This window comes from Procambarus clarkii, chromosome 21 (assembly GCF_040958095.1).
Source record: "Procambarus clarkii isolate CNS0578487 chromosome 21, FALCON_Pclarkii_2.0, whole genome shotgun sequence".
NCBI lineage: Eukaryota > Metazoa > Arthropoda > Malacostraca > Decapoda > Cambaridae > Procambarus > Procambarus clarkii.
In genome coordinates, this window is record NC_091170.1 from 28243701 (window position 1) to 28261061 (window position 17361).

The window sequence follows — 17361 nt, forward strand, 5'->3', positions numbered from 1 at the left end:
TGGCTGGTACACTAGCAAAGTATGTGACTATTCTGAAACATTGTTGATATGGACCGGACGTTTATGGTAGTCATGAAAATAATTGTATATTCAGGATCATTCATATATTCACAAATACACACGCACAATAAATATATAATAAATGAACGACAGAGGGCAGAGATAGATATGCAGTGGACACAAAGCGTAAAAAAAACAGAGATACATATTGAAAATATCAAAATATAGACAACGCCAAGCCTTCCGCAATACTTGTCAGTAGGAAAATAATACTGAAGAAACTGAAGATGTTGATTGGGAGTATATACTCTCACACAATTGCAAAAATCTGTGTCAGGAAAATCACCAGAGATCCAACAAGGTCCTCGCAAATGAGCAACGTAAACTGGCATGAGAACATTGGTGGCTCACAAGAAGGCGCTGAAGAAATTAAGGATTACGTTAAAGAAAATGAGGCATTAACTTTTGCTTTTTTCAACAAACAATGTAAGACAAAGAAAGTTCACCATGTGGATATTTGCAGAGAGAAAGAAGACCCTAATGCTGGATTGTGAGTAGAATATATATTTATATACCAAAATGTTGAAGGCGTTTTTGAGCATGGAAGTGAAAGATATTTCATCACCAATATGTATTTGAAATCAGCAAGTATTTCCTAGCAAATTGGCCGAATTTCTGTGACCTGGCAACTCTTGTCAAACAATTGCACTAATGATAGGAAGGATGTTACAGACTTTTTTTTAATCAAAACAGTAGTAAACAGTCAACGAGAGGAGAAGAGAGGGCTATTAGAGTGTCGAGATGGTATCAGAGAGATCCCTCAGGAGTAATTATTAGGGCCATCGAATTCGTAATATTCGTGAATATCAAGATGACATAATTATTTCCTATCAGTGATGACGGGAAATTTGGACAACCATAACCTCGATGTAACACGGAAAGAATATTCTGAAAACCTGGATATCATTAAGGAATATTCTAATTAGTGACTGTCAGAGTTAACTCGGTTTGTAGTTATGTGTACACACGTATGTTTGTAGTGAGCCTATGTGACTGTTCACAACTAGTTCTGGAACCTGTCGACAACTAAGCACAATTTACTAACGTATGGTTCACAAAACGTGAACCATACGTTAGTAACAGCTGTAACACAATTGGACAAAGACTCATTATCTAAACAACTAAGGCAAAATACGTCTCACTTAAATTTAGACAAAATCTCCGAGAGTAACAAGAGTACTTCTAATTGTTTATTAGACAAAATTACCATATCCAACACAATGCGGAGTGAAAGCAACGTATCAGATACTAGTTGCAACGCGAAATAACGTTTGAGATAATAAAACCTTCTCTCTCTGTCTCTCCTTCTCTCCTCCTTTCTCTTCCACTACCCATTTCACACCTAACAATAAAAAAGCGATATGAACAATGTACTGGAAAGGGTCAAAACCATTTGAAACACGACAAGATAAAAAACAAAACAAAAATACGCATTCACGTAGAAAAGGGGAAAAGTTCGCTATATGAACTTGGGAAAGCAGCCGAAAAATGCGCGAATATTGCAAGACACAGAAAGAGAATATAGTGTGAGAAAAGAATGTAAAGAATATTTGCAGGGGGGGTTCGAATAATTATTTCAGGCATCATGGAAAGTTGAATGTACTGTGTCTATGTGTAGGATTGTCATGACGAATATAATTAAAAGATAGAGGAGATACGACCAGATGAGGAGCAGAAATGGTGAGCGCGGAGCAGAATCTTGGCAGGAATGGTGAAAGGGGACGTGGGTGAGGGTGAGGAGAGCTGAGGGGAAATGAAACATTGCTGGGAGACGAGATGACATATAAAATAGAATGATGATAGTGATAAGAATGATGGTGGGTGCGATGGTGAGCCTGAAGGCTGCAGATGAATTTGGTGATGGTAGTGAGGGGTAATAATGATTTGAATTTTGATTTTGAGGGTGACGATCGTAATAATGAAGTTGATAATGATCAGGGTAATTTATACATTGGAACACTGTTATGTGGAAAATGATTATGAGGATAATGATGTGAAGGTAATGGTTTGCATGTCTGTGATAATGAAGTTAATAATGATAATCAAAATATGGAAATAATGATGATGCCATCATGGGATGATAATAAGGATGATATGGCAATAAGTGTACTCTGAGTAGTGAGAGGCAATGGTCATAATGACGATGATAGTGGTGCTTCAGCCCGTTCAATTGATTTTCGAAAATGTACAAAACACAAATTGCTAATCTAAGAAGACAAGTACAAACCCAAGCATCCCACCTTACCTGTTTTTGAAGGGAAAACGTGCATATATGTGAGCCGCTACTTTTCACATTACTCTGTAATTTATACGTTGAGAACAATAACGCCAAAATGTGATGTACTAGTTGAGTGGACGAGTTGGGTGTGGAGGGGGGTGGTGGTGATGGTAAACAATGGGAAACTTGACAAAAATCGACACCAGCACATAACAGGCTCTAGCTAGTTAAATATGGGTTTCCAATCCCGTAGAGTTAATTACATAATGAGATATTTTTTTTCAATAATTTTTTTTCTTTACGATTTTATTCTAATGCATATGATATAATTAAACGTTACGGGGTTTTAGAATACCCGCAAAATAAATTATTGGTCTGTCTACAAATGTAACTAGCTGCCAATAAACCACATGTGGTGGTTTACTGATGAAAGCTAATGTCCTTTTTGTATAATATAAAAACCACTTTCTTTGTAATGTCACGCAGTTTAGCATTATGTGTTGTTGTATCAGATGGGGTTACAACGCATACAAAAGTGAACGGTAGGCAGCTAATACTTAAATACACGATACGCAGTAAACTTAACTGATATTTAGCTATTCGGGTGATGGTGCCTATAGGAAGAAAATTGCCAAAAACCCATTAACAGAGCGGAACAGATCTGCGATAGAATTTTGCCCAAATAGGATCGAAGACGCTTAAAAGAAATTTCTTGGGGTGTAACCGAAAAGTACTTTCTCTATGATGTGAATGCATATATATCGCTCTGTTTATATCCAGACAATATCTCGCAAACGGGTCAACACGATCTCCTCTCAACAACTCAATATAGAGTAATATTCTAATGCTTCTGCACCGTGTTGTTACGGTTGACACTCACGCCGGATATTGTCCAATATTATTGTGAACGGTGAGGACTTGTAAGCGGCAAGGGTTTGTGACCAGAGAGAGCTCGTCACCGGGGATGGAGTGTGAATGACGAGGGCTTGTGAGCGGTAGGTCTTGTGAAAGGTGAGGTGAAACACTCTGGCAGGTGTGGGACTATATAAGGAGCAGAAAAGCACAGAAGCTCACGGGAGACATCTCCCGTCCACGAGGCTAACCATAGCCCGTGCTTCTTGCCCCGCTCCTGTGCCAGGTAAGTCACGGGCTCACCATAGCCCGTGCTACTTGGAACTTGCTCTGAGTAGCTGAATCAATAACAACAACTACAACACAGAAGCTACAGAGGGCTGAAATTGTGAAAAGATTATGAATGTGAGAGGAGAGGAATTGTGACTTGGGATAGGAAATTGTGATTTAGGGCAGTGTGTGTAAAGTGAGGAAGTGTATACCGAAAAAGGTATATAAAGAGGAGAAAAATAGTAGGGATGAAAAAGATGAAGGATTTTGAGAGTTGGGGAAATTTTGCATATTCAAATAAATGATTCCAGTGTATATAGAGAGGAATAAAATGTTAAAAGCGTACAGCATCAAGCTATAATATATCTCAGAGGAATAAAAATTACAACTATAAGGAACTCTGAATAAATTAATTAAAAAAAACAGATATGCAAATCAGACATGTATAAATGTTAATGAATTAGGAGAAAATTTTGGAAATGTAAATAAAAAAGTAGCTGGAAAATTAAATTCGTTTTATTTATGTGAATTAATTAGAGCACTGAGAGGCTACACATGTGCCGTCTCGCTATTGCACTTAAAAACACTCAGTGGTGTCAGTGTTGGGGCGAGTGTGTGCTGATATTATCTCGCTCTGTTGACAGCTCAAACACACTCTAAGAGGCTCCACACACTTTGTTGCAGAATAAAAGACAATGAAAGCATTGTTCTCCTCGACTATTTTCTGTTTTTTTTTATATTTCATTTAGATATTTGTTTTGATGTTCTATCTCTATTTTCTTAATTCCAATAAAATACACTCATACATAACACATAAATAACACACACACACACACACACACACACACACACATAAATATTTGTATATATATATATATATATATATATGTGTGTGTGTGTGTGTGTGTGTGGGACACCGCATGAGTTTGTAATATTGTCTCACCTTTCTCCTTCTGCTGCATGGAACTTTATAAATTTATGCTATTTTCTCTGGAGTGAGATTTCCCACGGGATTTTCGCAATGGTTGAACTAAAGGATTCCTGTGGTGCTAGTATTTTTTATTTTATTTAGCTTCAGATGATTAGGTATTTATAAATTATAGACTCGTTCATATGTAACATGATTATATGTGCTCTGCAATAACATTGGAATATATATTCAAAGATTTGTTTGCGTAATTTGGTAGAATATTTGTGAAAGTTATTGATATGCAAACAATATTTTTTGTCAATAGTTCTTTGACAATAAAGTATATTATATAGACTGGTTACTAGAATACTTAAAATATCTAGATTTGAAGAGGTCCTTGAACGCTGTGTGGGCTTTCCTTCTGTTTTGCCACACTGAGATGCTGAAAAAACTTGCAGTTTTTGGATTTCTTGCTGTTCCGATGCAGCTAGATTCTTGAAACGCTCTTTGAGATGCTACCAAGGCACCAGAGGTCTCCAAATCAATAGAGACAAAATGGTATTTATAATGACGTTCTCAGTGTTTGAGGAACTTTGCTGATTTTCTGCATGTGGCAACGCCACCTGCAAGGTTAACACCGAAGTGAAGGTATTAGGCATAGTTGACAAGCAAGTGTAGTTCTTCACCAACTGCCGACCATTCCTCTTGGTCAATACTCTAATCTCATTTAGGCGACAAGCATAATTATAGACAAGAGGAACATTAAAATCAAGGCTTTCAGCAAAGCACCCAAATTTGACGATTCCTCACATTCCAATATTATTAGAAATCTTAAATGGTGCTATCACGTCCATTTATCTTTTTTTCTAAAGTTGTGAGTGCTTAATGCCTCTCATATTTCAAGCCTCCCAGTCGTGGCTTATATCACCACAAATTCTCCTGACTGACTTAGATAAGTGGAGTTGATGTAACATTGAATCAATGCTCATTACTTTGATCCTTTGTTTAAAACGTTGATCCTAAGTTGATTTAACATTAGTTGAGTATGTTTTTCCTCCAGGAAAATCTCTTCATATTTTACCATTCAACTTTATAGATTAATTTTTATTCCTACGCGTGTTTATAGTGCTAACTAAACAATATTCAAGTGTTTCGTACAAACAAAATCGTTTCATATGGTAGATAAGTTATGTATAACTTATCTACCATAAATATAAGTTATAAGGTAAGAACATGTGTAGTTCTGCATGTGTACGTTTATAAGAGTATGTGTGCGAGTTTGTATGTGTGTGTGTGTGTGTGTGTGTTTTCTTGGAAATTAGTGTGTTCTTTTGTGTGTGCTCTCTACTCATATCGAAAATTAAATTCTGATTTAAGTAAGTACTTAAGTAAATAACCTTGTTAAAGAAAATAAATTAATGAAACATAAGCCTTCCTAAAACTCAAAATTCGAAGGGAATATGTATTGCGTTGAAGAGATCATCAAGTTAACATTCGTTAGGCCTTTATTATGTATAACAAACGACTGAAAGTGACAAACAAATGAGAGTGCAAGGCATGTATATATATTGATATTCCAAAGTTTGAGAAACTTCTAACTTCATTAAGCGGAGAGAGCAGTAAAAGAATCTTGATTAAGTTGGAGGGCAACATTGAATCACTTTGTGTTTACATCACGCAGACTGAGCTTGTTGGTTCAGAAGTCAAGTGAGGCAGCTGAAGGCAGTGTCAGATTGTTTTCTCTATAAATACCGGCTGTTTGATCGACTCTGGGGGAAGTCTTGTTATTCTTTGCTTTTCAACTGCTTTATTCCTAATTCTATATTTTCCTTCCTTCTTTCCATACCTGGTCTTTATTTTTCTACGCCCTTATTCCTTTAAAGTTTTTTTACTGTTCAATTAGTATCATTATCAATTTATCTTCATTATTTTATATTATTATAATTACTTTGTTTTCATCATGTCAGCTATTATTTCATGCTTTGTTACAAGTAATTCGTAGAGTAGTCAATTTATTAAAAATTAAAGCTCAAGATAATGATATACATCACCATAATACATATATGATCAAAGTAATTAGCTTAAATTAACTTCGCTCCTACTTAACGTAAGAGGCAAAATGAGGAAAACTATATTCTTAGAAATATTTGCAATATACTCCATTTCCCTGACATATAATCCATTATAAGTAGGTGTGATATAATTACTGCTTTGATAATTTTGTTCACAGTAATTACATAAATACATAATTACATAATTGCATAATTACACATGAATAAAACATAATATTCTTTACACCTGGCTACAGAAATAATACCTTATACCAGGACGGTATGGATTAATTTTTAATCCATACCGTCTATTTTTTGTTTATTTATCACGGAGTAATTACTTAAGCAAGCGAATAACATGTCAGGTTTTGGTTTCAGGTGCAGGTGTGGGTACAGGCATCTAGAAAGGTACAGAGGGAAAGAAAAAGACTGAGGCAAAGGTACAGTCAGTGGAAAAGGTACAAGTACATTGTGAAGGGTATAGAACGTCTTGAAGGCACAGGCGTAGTTGCTCGTTCATGTGCAAGCAATGACTAAACAAATTGTGTCATATCTAGTGTATTCACATGTGAATGAAGCCTTCTTGACACCAATGAATAACACGGGAGGAAAGGGGCTCTCCAGATGAAGAACATAGGAAAAGGTAACTGCACTAAGGTCATGAACACAAAGTATTATACCCGCTGTTATTCCATAGTTGTATAGATACTATAGATAAAAACGGAAACATATATATTAAAACATGAAACGAAATCAATATATGATTGCAAATAATTTTTAGATATGAGGATATTTTCATAGCAAGGAAGCTCCAGTTGTTCATGTTGCAGTGAGGAACTGTGCATTGGACGTTCACTAGGCGGTATTGAAGGAATTTTCTGCTTCGTGAGAGTCGTCCTGTGTCTCTTCATATTGCTAATGGCACAAAACGGGGAAATATTATTAAAGCAGAGGAGAACAAAGAGGGAGGAGGGAGACACTAATGGATGGAGGCAATATAGTTGATAATTGCACCTTTGGCCGGCAGGCAGGGGATATACTTGCTTGGTCGTTCACAAACAAGAAAAATGCCATTTACTGAAAGAAAATTTAGTAAAATTTGTTATGAGCAATTACATTTACAATGGTCGCCTATGCACTCAACAAAACCTAAGAGAAACAAACAGACAGACACACACACACACGTTCACATATACGCAATCATATACACAGCAAACACCTCATGATACAATCCTCAATACCAAATATTACATATGATAGCAAAACAACAAGTCACTGCCCTATAGTACTAGTGATCCGACAGTTCTAGGGATCTAGGACCATAGACCTTAATCACCGCATGCAGGTGATTACACATCCATACAGCCACTCGCACATCATGTCAATAGAAGATCAACTATGGGAGTGTCGGTTATGAATGGGTTAATAACAGAATGACATTCCCCTGCTGTAATATATTGACCGGGGACAGAGCGGCCTGACATCATTTAAACACCTCCATTATCAAGGATTTAACATAATCCAAACATAAAATGATTTTAATGATTTATTTATTGAAGTGTAAAACTTTAGATAATAACACAACAATCATAATTATAATTCTAATGACAAAAATCTATAGCAACAACATTAAATCAAAACTATTTAATAATTAATCAGTGTTTGCGGATGCTGATAAGTGATAACACAATAAAAATTATTCCATGAATGAAACCAAAGAAAATAAGGATAGAACTGAAACAGATATACAATCAAATATTCTGAATCTCAACTTGAATACTGAGCCCATTATTACGCAAACTATTACTCAACCACAATTGACTTGATAATGGTCCAGGACAGACCGAATCATCGTCGCCCCTTAATCTTGTGTTGTGTAGTTTGTGCCTCATATGCATCCTCAATGTTGTTCAAAATCTTTGCTCCGCAGACTCATTACTACTAAGCATCAATATAATGCTACAATATTATTATGCGACATCTCTATTTTTGCAGCATCCATATTACACAACATCAGAGTTACACAGCCGTATTATTCCCCAACATCACCATGAAAACACAATAAGAGAAAATGGGCTGTTTGAAGATTCATTTACATTTTGACTCTTCTACATGTTAGGGAACATTATCAACATCCACATTCCAAAGAGATGCCATTGTATTATTGATATTTGGCAAGATTTTATATATATATGCGGAAAATCCGCAGATAAATGGAAAAAGAGATGAACGTTTCGGCCGATCAAGGCCGTTGTCAACGCCAGTCTGGTGTTGACAACGGCCTTGATCGGCCGAAACGTTCATCTCCCTTTCCCATTTCTCTGTGGATTTTCCGCATACAAATGATCAGTGTTTCATGATTGTCAATTGCATATTATATATATATATATATATATATATATATATATATATATATATATATATATATATATATATATATATATATATATATTAGGGTTCATTAGGACTAAAATATAAAATAAAAAATATATTAGGGTTCACAGGACTAAAACCCAACCACCTCAAGCAAATGCTCAACCCTGCACTGGGTGACATTGAAAAGAACCTCTTGGTGGAACTAACCAGATTCACCAACACATGTCTAGCTGGCAACATACCAGCGTCCATAAGACCTATCTTTTTTGGAGCATCTCTCTGTGCTCTAAAGAAAAAGGATGGAGGGATCAGGCCAATAGCTGTGGGCAATTCTCTCCGGCGTCTCGTCGCAAAGGCAGCTGCAAGAACAGTTAGTGATGCAGCGGCCAACATGCTGAAGCCAAAACAGCTCGGGTTTGGCATTCCACAAGGGTGTGAGGCGGCAGCCCATGCAGCTCGAGCCTTCATCGCCAACATCACAGACGAAAAGGCCCTTATCAAGCTAGATTTCAAAAATGCCTTCAATTTGGTGCGGAGGGATGCTGTACTCCGTGCGGTTCATAGTCATTTCCCTTCCCTCTACCCTTTTGTACATTCATGCTACAGTATGGATCTTAAGCTACTTTTTGGCGAACATGAAATTGACTCGCGAGAAGGCGTCCAACAGGGTGACCCCCTCGCTCCTCTCCTTTTCTGCTTAGTCATCAAACAAGTCACAGAGGTCCTGTCCAGCGAGCTTAACATCTGGTTCTTGGATGATGGTACCCTAGCTGGTTCCCAAGACTCCCTCCTGGAGGACATCAGAAAAATCCAGGAGCAAGGTGCAGTTTTAGGCCTCACCCTGAACCCTTCTAAATGTGAAATAATATGTTCCAACCAGGGCATCGTAGAGAGAATAGAGGGTCTTCTGCCAAATATCCATAAAACTAAACCTGAAGACAGCACACTCCTAGGAGCTCCCCTGGGGTTGAAAGCCATCGATGAGGTCCTTGATAAGAAAATCGCCGACCTTAAGAGGATGGATGGGAGGATTGAGGATATTGATGCTCATGATGCACTCTACCTCATCACCAGATGTCTGTCCCTCCCCAGGTTAACCTACTTTCTGAGGGGTTCACCATCTTACAGTAGCCAAAAACTAAGTGAGTATGACCGGTTACTGAAATCAATGCTAGAAAAAGCCCTTAACCTCTCTCTCGATGACCTACAGTGGAAACAAGCCTCTCTTCCCGTAAGACTTGGGGGCCTCGGAGTTCGAACAGCAACGCAAATCGCTGTTCCAGCCTTCCCGTCCTCCTTATCAGCATCCGACGACCTTGTGAAGGAAATTCTACCTGCCCACTTACATCAGCTGGCAGGTGTACATGATCCCAATTTTACACGCTGTGCCACAGAGTGGGCCTCTCGTGCAGGCCAATCACCTCAACCACCATCCCCAAAATCCCACAAGCAATCCAGCTGGGATGGTCCCATTGTAGACCAAGTTGCTGCAGAGTGCCTGGGTGCTGCAACAACACAACACGACATTGCTCGCCTCACAGCAGTAGCAGCACCACATGCAGGGGATTTCCTGTTAGCAACCCCAATGTCGGCAACTGGCACGCGTCTCACACCACACGCCCTCCGAATTGCTGTGGCCCTCCGCCTTGCTGCCCCAATCCACACCAGATATAGGTGTATTTGCGGCGAGGTGGTGGCTGACAGGTACGGTCACCATGGCCTACTCTGCCAAAGCACAGGGGGATGGCACTCGAGGCACAGTGAAGTTAACGACATCATCAAGAGGAGCCTCACTACAGCTGGATGCCCAGCTGAAAGAGAGCCCCGTTACCTAACGCCCCGTAACTCTGATGCTCTTATTGGTCGCCCGGATGGTATCACAGTGAACCCCTGGAAGAATGGCAAGCAGTTGGTATGGGACTACACGTGCGTATCAACCCTGGCTAACACCTACATTAACCTCAGTGTTGCACAACCAGGTGGCGCTGCCACCCACAGGGAAGCAGCCAAATCCCGTAAGTATAGAGAACTGGATCACCACTACAATTTTGTCCCCATTGCTTCTGAGACGCTCGGCGCCTGGGGAAAAAGTGCTACCAGTTTTTTGAAGGAACTGGGTTCTAGGCTCATTGAAACAACAAGGGACCCGAGAGCTGCAAGCTTTCTTTTCCAGCGCCTCAGTGTGGCGATACAGAGGGGAAATGCGCACTGCATCCAGGGTTCCTGCCCGCCATCTGAGGAGCTGGAGGAACTCGACAACCTATGACAACCATCTTTGTAACCCATATGTAACTCCTTTTTTGTAACAAAGTTCAAATAAAGTAAATATATATGTGTACATACAAAAGAATGGGGGTGGTAGGAGAAGATAATATTAGTGTTCAGTGAGAGACCACAAGGTCTCCTCTGAATCCTTTTTTTTTCTTCTCCGAGGCTATGGGTCCCCACATTGGCACCAGAGGTGGTACCCTCACAAACTTTTTATATATTAGTATATTTTGGTAGCAGTCTTTCCTGTAGACATATATTATTAAATATGACCGAAAAAGTAAGATTAATAATTCTAACACGAATTTTCTCAATCTTTCGTACATTACGCTTCACTGTTGGAGGTAAATCAAAAATCAATTCTCCAAAATTCATTTTTATTTCTAGTCTGACGCGACACGGGCGCGTTTCGTAAAACTTATTACATTTTCAAAGACTTTAGTTCACAAATACACAACTGAATAGAACTTACGTATCTCCGATTTTATATCTACATTTGAGTGAGGTGGAAGGGGTGATGTGGCATTAACACAAGACAGAACAAAAAGTGGTATTAATAGGGTATTAATTTCATCAACACAAGACAGAACACGAAACAATGGATATTGAATAGAAGTGTTTGTAGAAAGCCTATTGGTCCATATTTCTTGATGCTTCTATATTGGAGCGGAGTCTTGAGGTGGGTAGAATATAGTTGTGTATATAGAATTGTGAATAGTTGTGAATAGAATATATTCAACACAACTATATTCTACCCACCTCAAGACTCCGCTCCAATATAGAAGCATCAAGAAATATGGACCAATAGGCTTTCTACAAACACTTCTATTCAATATCCATTGTTTCGTGTTCTGTCTTGTGCTGATGAAATTAATACCCAATTAATACTCTTGTTCTGTCTTGTGTTGATGAAATTAATACCCTATTAATACCACATTTTGTTCTGTCTTGTGTTAATGCCACATCACCCCTTCCACCTCACCCAAATGTAGATATAAAATCGGAGATACGTAAGTTCTATTCAGTTGTGTATTTGTGAACTAAAGTCTTTGAAAATGTAATAAGTTTTACGAAACGCGCCCGTGTCGCGTCAGACTAGAAATAAAAATGAATTTTGGAGAATTGATTTTTGATTTACCTCCAACAGTGAAGCGTAATGTACGAAAGATTGAGAAAATTCGTGTTAGAATTATTAATCATACTTTTTCGGTCATATTTAATAATATATATATATATATATATATATATATATATATATATATATATATATATATATATATATATATATATATATATATATATATATATATATATAATATATAATTTTGTCATTAAAGATATGAACTATATACTAATATATGAGAAAACATTATCTTAATCAATTACAATAATTATATTAGTGGGAGATTGGAATACAGTAGTTGTTCTTTGCTATTGAAGATTATCCAAATGCAACTTTTTCTGGCGACTGAGGGATCAAGCGGGTGGATGTAAGATCAATTAGTATAATTAAGCTCGGCTACGTTTAATATATCTTAAATTACAGTAGCCCTTAAGGCAGATTGAAGGATATTGTTTGCACTATAGTTATAGAGAATACGCAAAAGCAATAATAACAAAGAAAAGGAATTATCAAAGATCTGATTGCGATCGTTTATGAACACTGGTTTTCATATAGTACTAAGGAAAACGTTTATGATTTCCTTCTATGTTATGACAACAGACAATAAATGGCCCGTTATTACATCAAATATTGACTCCCTCTTGCCTCCAGAGGCATGTTTGCTGGGCGACCACCAGCCTCTCATAATATTATACTATAATATAATATCCTCTCATATTAAAGTTTTATGAGATAATATTACATTCATGATATAATTTTAATACAAGATATATAACATAATATATCTCGGCATCTCATGATATAAAAAATTACAGATGTAATATTACACATAACTGTGATTTGTGATGCCAGATGAGTTCCTAATAAGGAGCTGCATGCACAATAAGCTTTAACACTTCTAGTATTACCAAATTATAAAAAAAACTATATCACACCATTATATCCATTCATTTAAATTAATAAAACTTCATTAGCTATCAAAATATACAAAAACAGATGAAAAATATTTTAAGATTACGCTAAAATCGGGTTCATTTCACTGGGTCCTTTTGGATTCTAGACTCGTATTGACCTCCTTTTCCGGGACATTTAGCCTACTGGTCCTGGAGGAACACACACACAATCGCCCCAGAGAGACTCATTTCCTCCTTAAGACCAAAGGGACAAGTGGAAAAAGAGGGAGAGAAAGAGAGCAATGGCAAGGGCAGTAACTACAAGTGTGGGAATTCTGTGCCTCTACACTCATGCATTTACTCCAGTAAAATACCAGATTCCCTGGTTTTCTCGTGGAATTCATCAGTCACTTGCATTTGTTCTTATTTTTATTATTCGTTTTATGGAGGATATTCGGATTTCTGTGTCATTGGCATGTAATATGCAATCGATTTATTCATGCAACTTACTGATTATATTGCATAATTTGTGTTACCGTATTATTTGGTCAATCAATCCAAGACGCTGGCTTATTCCTTGCAATGCACGCGGATTTGTCAACTTATATTCAATCTCTATTGAACCATGTCCATAATATGTCATGTGATGCCAACCTAAACTTTACCCTTCGACCTCTCATCTCTCACGACTATCATACATAGTTTAAATTATCCCCACAAACTTGTAACGTAATCAAATATAATTAAAAATTATAACTAGATGGTATGGATTCCTGGTAGCGTGACTGGGAGGTAGGAATCGAACATTACTAAACATATGAGTTCAGAAATACACGATAGTGTTCAAAAACAACAAACCGGGTTCAGGAATAGCTGGTTTAATGTTTATGCAAATTATGATTAAACATTAAATTTTAGAAATTTAATTTAGCAGAATCTTAATTCTTTGCACAATTAACAAATTTAAAAAAAGAAAAATGGGAAAGTCCAGAATCATTTCACTTGAACCAGCAGTATTGTTGGACCAAAGAAACCCAAGCAACACAAACTTTTCCGTGTAATGCTTCCTAACACAAGCTTTTACACCGCACGTGTCCGAAGCAGCTTCCCTTTAGTGGCGTGAGACAAACTATTTCTAGTTTGTAGTTGGAATTACGTCAACTCATGTGTGTGTGGTAATGAAAATGGGAAGTAAATTTGTCGGGTGATGCGTGGAAGAATTTAGCTGAAGAAAACCGGAGTATTATTATTTTTAGTATTAAAGATTATATTTATATTGATTTCCTGTCCAAAAAAATGAAGTGTTCTTCTCCTTATTCTATGTATATTAAATTTGGTTTTGTTATTATAAAACGTTTTAATATGTGGATGTAATTTAAGTATAGAAATGTACATATTTACGTAGTGTGCTACAGGCTTTCCAACATAAGGGCAAGGCGAGGGCACATGTACGAGACATGTTCCATAGAGTTCTAAACTCAACTAAACTTATTGTACCTAATTATTTTCCATTGGCAAACTTAATCTGTTTCTTAGTATCTGAGTCATTCTCTGTCTCTCACTATCAGTATATCTGCATTTATGTATCCCTCGCTCTCTCTCACTCTCCTATGAACTGTAAGGTGTTGTTAGTAGAACAGTTACAGGGGCATTCTCCGTTTCAAAAAAAAAAAATAATCGATTTTCACTCCGTGGAGAGAGTTGCAGTTTGCTCTTGGATTACTCGATCTCAGCACCATTCACGAAAAGGAGTTTGATGTCACTAGGGAAGGGAGAATCCAGCTCTCGTTTTTGTTTAACGACACGTGATATTTGAAACTAACCCGAGACAGCTATTCTCAATTGCATTCCGATCCATGAGATCCAAAACTAATCCGAGACAGTAGTTCTCAAATCGAATTCCGATCCATACCCCTCTTTTTTTCCCCAAACGAAGGCAATATCAGTTCTATCCTTTGATAGCTGTTACTACTGGTGCCCGTGGCCGGTTGAGTCGGCCAGAAAGTCACCCCAATTTGTTGTAACAACACACACACGCACACACACACTATCTCACAGTCACACACGCATATAAAAACACATTTACCAACACCCAGCATACAGACAGACTCTCTCTCTCTCTCTCTCTCTCTCTCTCTCTCTCTCTCTCTCTCTCTCTCTCTCTCTCTCTCTCTCTCTCTCTCTCTCGGAATTGACAGGGTGGACAAAGACAAACTTTTCAGCACGGGTGGAACACGAAAAAGGGGACACAGGTGGAAACTGAGTACCGAGATGAGCCACAGAGACATTAGAAAGAATGTTTTCAGTGTCAGAGTAGTTAGTAAATGGAATGCACTAGGAAGTGATGTGGTGGAGGCTGACTCCATACACAGTTTCAAATATAGATATGATAAAGCCCAGTAGGATCAGGAATCTTTACACGAGTTGATTGACAGTTAAGAGGAGGGACCAAAGAGACAAAGCTGAACCCCCATAAGCACAAATAGGTGAGTCCAAATAGGTGAGTTCAACAGATATACATTGAAAATAGTTTTGAAACAAACTTCACATAAAAGACGGTCCAAGTTATACAATTCACAAAGAAAAACCTTGCAAGATCAACTGCCCAAAAGCGCAAGTTTAGCATAAAAAAAGAAATGGAAGAAAACTCCCCAAAACAGTGTTCACTAAGAGTTGTTCTCCTGGGGCATCGCTGAAGCACGGCTTAGCGAGCAGGGGGGGTTACTGAACTATTACTTAGCTTTTGTCTTTTGAGCAGTACCTAGCTAGTAGACAGTGACCGAAGCAATATCTTTTGAGTAAGGAAGTCACTGAAGTAAATTTATAGATATGACGAGTATTAATATCTCGGAGATATCCGATAGAAGGAAAATATTACAAAAGGATTATAAGTCTAAATGAAAGAGGTGTTTGCGTTACTTAACTTTCTGTTTGAAAAGGCGTTTACGATGGAATTCTATATTCTTGTTGTTTTTTAATTAATTATATCTGTTGATGGCAAGGTAAGACTTGGCCTATGTCAAGTGTGTAACTGGGAAAGGGCTCGCAGGATTGATGGTCATATCCACAAACATTTCTTCAAATGTCTTCAGTGTTTGGGTTCTCTTCACTCTTCCAAGGAGAACACCAATCAACTGTTGCCCCCCACACAAACAGCTAGGAAAAATATATCTTAAGTCTTTATTTCGTTAGATATCCTTCTAGAAACTATTAAATAAACATCTAGAACCCTGTCACTCATCCCCCAAAGCAGCTATCAAACAAGCAGCAATAATTAAAAATGGCCTTCACTCCATATATAAATATAGAGGGAGCCAGACACAGTAAACAAATGGCACAGCATGATCATTACTGCTTTTTAACAGCTTTGCAACATAAAGAGTGAACTGCATGCCCTGATGATTGCATTTTGGTGTTTTTCTCACTCAAATTTCGTTGACGAATGCACACTGCAATAATTTTTCTGAGCAGTTACTCAGTACCATCAACCATCTCAGAACAGTTTCCAGAAACACATGGTTTATCAACTTGTATTCGCTTCTCATCTATCTTTAGTACTTTCATTCTTCTCCCATCCAGATACCTCAGATGGGCTGCCCATTTTTACTGCTCTAGCTCTTTTCATACCCAAGCCACATCGGTGCTTGGTAAACCCCACTTAGGCAGAACTATTCTTTTAAGCAGATCATCATACTTCTCTCTTTCAGTCACCTCCTTTTCGAAACTTTCATTCCACGATTCACATTTCTTAACTGATTCGACTTTCAAATTCTCTGATATAAATTATTCATGTCATTTACTTATCCATGATGTATAATCTGATCGATCACTTCAAGAACTTCTCCAATTACCACAATTTTACAGGGAGAGTTTCCCTCTCTCTCCATAATTTTTATCCATATTCACATTAATCAGTCTTTTCCAACATTACACATTGCAACTAATCTACTTACAAAGGAATTTTAAATAAAGTCAATAAAAACAATAGCTGCAATAATATCATTAAGAAAGAAACCCATTTAAAACAAACACATCATCTTTCTAGAGCACCTCATTAAGCGAAATATCATGCAACATGGCTAAAACTCACTGGCATCATTATCATTTCAAAGAATATCCAGACCTCAGATATGACGAGGAGAACACTACCTTTCCTCTTGGGGCTTGGGATTCAATTAAGTGCAAGACTCAATTATATGTTAAGCAATAAAGCATCACAAATAACGAATGTCAAGACGAGGAAAAAGAGAGGAATATTAAGAGAAAGAGAGAGAGCAAAAGAGATAGAGAGAGAGATGAAAGGGGGAGGGGGTGCAATGACAATGCTTGCGAAAGTGTTG